At 33.5% G+C, this 3,662-nt stretch overlaps 1 protein-coding gene across 41 annotated transcripts in view; it reads left to right on the top strand.

The window, feature by feature from the left end:
- The window catches only part of TENM3 (teneurin transmembrane protein 3), a 1,286,597-nt gene that overhangs the window by 916,079 nt on the left and 366,856 nt on the right, over nucleotides 1-3,662 (top strand). The gene's annotated exons all lie outside the window — the stretch shown is intronic.

Raw genomic sequence — 3,662 nt, 5'->3', positions numbered from 1 at the left:
GTAAGCTGTCATTAAGTGTGTTGTTTGATATTGTATTGGAAGGGAAGTGAAAGGAAACTGGAAAAATAAGAATAGTGTTTCAGAAACCTGGCATTACCATGTATTGCCCGTTTCTATGGATGTCTATAATCAGAAATATTTGTGGTTATCTTTTACCAATATTACATACCTTTTACTCTTCATCCACTGGAGTGCATCCTCCTCTAGTTGGCAAATATTTTAAACAGGTGTTTCTTCCCTTCTCACTAGCAGCAGAAAAGGTACTTTAACTATTTGTTCAATACCCAATGAAACCCAATGATAGTGTGTTTTATAGGAGTGCATATCTGGGAATCTAGTTTTCGGTTGAGGCAAGGCCAATCACATTTTTTGCAAGTACAATATTTCCCTGAAGTTTCTCTCTGTGAAAAAAACTTTATTGACTGAAGATGGGTTTTGCCTGCTTTCAAAATACTGGAGTGCCAGGCTCTGTACCTCGGTTTTAAAAACTGGGCACTCATCAATTATAGAAGGGTGGTAGCAACTCTCCCCTTACTGGGGAAGGTAGGGGCATATCAAGAGAAGAACTGACTTTGTTTTTTAACATTTTACTTACTTAATTTTGTGTTATTCTAGAAATTAAAGAATATACTGAAATATAAATTTTAGTGAGATTTCTTTTCAGAGAAGGAACTGCATAATATATAACTGCACTATGGAATGCTATCATTTACTAGGCTAAGAATATGCAAAAAGGTTAATCATATGTTCTCTTTTTCTGAGGCAACTTTTTCTAGGAATAGCTGGTTTTAAGCTTTTCATTCCAATTTCTGTCAACTAGATTTCTACAATGAACAGCCCTAAGGAGCGTAAACAGGAGTGTCTGTTGTGGAATGCATTTCCTTTTTATTTTAAAGTGTCGATTAACCCTTTTAAAACTTTCTTTTGATGTGACTGGACAAAGAGACACTCATCTATCCCCTTGGGACTTGCCTGCAGTGAACCTTCTTCAAAAAGCATGACCTTGGCTGTCCAAGTGACAAGGTTCTCAAGTTGTTAAAGTAGATTTAAGTGAGAAGAAAGCAGGATGCCAAACATGTGTTGCTGTAGATGTAGTGAAGCAGGACTTTGTACTTGCTGAGTACAAGTGAGTGCATCAACCACACAGGTTGTTGCTGACAGGATGGAAACCAAATCCACCACTGTGCAGTGAGACACATACAGCAATGTTCTCATAGCTGAACATGCAAGTATTTAGTACATAAAAATGAATACACATGATGCATTTCTTTGTCTGGGGCTAGGAATATTGACAAAGTCTTTCTTGGTAACAAGGACATTCTTTGGAATGTAGATATATGTATACCTTTGCCTTTACAGTCATAACAACTTCTTGTCAAATGAACCAAAAAGTCCCAAGTGAGACTTTCCCATCATGATAGAACAAGAACTCAATAACTTGTTATTCAAAACCCTGTGATAGAATACATTTCTGTCTTCAGAAATTGGGTTCTGTGCTCATTTCCCTGGGAAAAAATGCACTCCAGTGATTGTTTCAATGTATGCACTGGGTTATAAAGGGAGTTTCAGAGATACTGTACTTATCAGCTGCACATGAACAGTTTGTGGTTTGAAGAGGGAACCTGGGATGGAGAAATCCAACCTTCTGAATCCAATTTTACCCAGTGGAATATGGCATTAAACAATCCTATTGTGTTTAAAATTTCATTTTGTCTGTTGGAACACTAGACCATATGGTTTATTTGGAGAAGCTTATGGATGGTTTTCTCATCTTTGTTTCCTGATTTTCTACTTTATATATCAGATAATGTGAGAAAATTGTGAATGTCAAAGGTAACCCTTGAAGTTCAGCATGGTGTTAAACTATACCTTATGTCTTATTTATTTTATTGGAATACAAAACTTGTGTCTTTTTTATTTAGGTTGCACATTTGAACTAAAGTCAGATTGAGCTGATGTATAAAAATCTGATAATTGTGAGATATTTATTTAGAAAAGGTATGGATCGTGTTTCACAAGAAGTAGTTAAAGAATTGAACAACCTCAAGAAAGATAATTTGTGAAACAGACTTGAGCTATATTTTCTAACATCAGCCAGTCTTTTTGAAATTTTTAGAAAATCCTGGTGGTGGTGTTTTGGGTTGGGTTTGTTTTTTAATTTTTTTTTTCTTTTGACTGTGGCCAACAGTTATTTACTTGTCTTAATTTATACATTTTTTTTATACAATAGTTTACAAATGGAAAATTTTCTTAATATATGTATTTAGGATATAGTATAGCTAACCAGTAGAAGTCCTTAAGTTATGCAAATATATATGCTGTGTGAGACACACTAGAAGGGTGTGTATCTCTAGTTATTTATATAGCTTTTAGCATTCCTGTGTATTGCAATTTATTTAGATCCATGTTTTGAGCATGTTGCATTGTTTCTTGCTTCTGAGAGTTAGTGGATCAGCCTCACAAAGAAATGCCCTTTGAAGATAATAGGAGTGAATGAGCAGAAGAAGAGTATGCCAGACTATAATAATGTTTGTAACATTAATTAAACTGTTTGTTAAGTAGTATATTCAGACAGATGAGTCTTTCCAAGCTTCTACATAGCCCATTATGTGTTCTAGTAAATTAAAACTAGGAAACCTTTGTTGGAGTTATAGTGCTCAAACTGACATCTAATTCCCCCAGACAATAGGTACAAGCCTGCAAGCCTCTCTAATTCTTTCCAGTCTTTACATTTATTGATTCTTTTGTAAACGTGTTTCATTCAATCTATTACAAACAGTACTGGTTAGAAGTGTGAAGTTTACCACATCTGACCTTAGGCACATAAAAACCAGCAGCTATCTGCCACACAGCCATACAGTTGGGTATCCCAGATATACTTCCAATCACTAGAAAATTTGGACCTTTAATGACTGTTTTGGTTCCTGCTTTGTATAGAGGGACTGACATGTTAATTCTTTGATCTGTCTGGTTTGGAACTGAATTTAGTTCAGCTATCATTTGTATTCTAGGTTTTAAATGTTTTATTACTTGAGTTGGCTTATATAAGTAGTTTATTTTGATTCAGGACTTCATTTTCCCTGAAAATGAAGTAATGTGTTGCATATACAAATGTACATTTCTTACTGCAAAGTATGGATTTAATCCTTTTTTTTTTAACTTGTCAGATTTTTTCCATGTCTTTTTATTACAAAGTTACCAAATAATTCATGCATAATCTCTGAATGGATACAGTAAATTTTAGTGAAATTAGTACAATACATTTTTATTTTCTTCATGTTATACTGTAAAACACATGTAATTAATAATTGATAGTTAACAAACACATCTTATTTTTTCCTACCATATTCATCACCAGTTTCAAAGCTTTGAAGTTCAGTAAATAATTTATGATAGTTGTTAGTGTAAGGAAATCTAACTGTACTCCTGATCCTGCTTGCTTTTTGTCCTTGTTGTTCTCAAGCATAACTTTGATTGGTAGCCAAACTGAATGAGAAAGAATGTATGAATATCTGATGGGATTCATTAAACAGATGAAAATTAAATCAGCTATTTTTAATTTAAAAAAAATTTGAAATACATAATGATAATTTTATGTATCTTAATTTTTTAAATTTAGTGTGCATCACATAAGTCAATGAATACGTGAATATTTTTAATAC

The sequence above is a fragment of the Lonchura striata genome, chromosome 4 (assembly GCF_050655825.1).
Source record: "Lonchura striata isolate lonStrDom1 chromosome 4, ASM5065582v1, whole genome shotgun sequence".
Classification (NCBI taxonomy): domain Eukaryota; kingdom Metazoa; phylum Chordata; class Aves; order Passeriformes; family Estrildidae; genus Lonchura; species Lonchura striata.
Note: the sequence above shows the minus strand (reverse complement) of the source record. Positions and strands in the feature narration are given on the sequence as shown.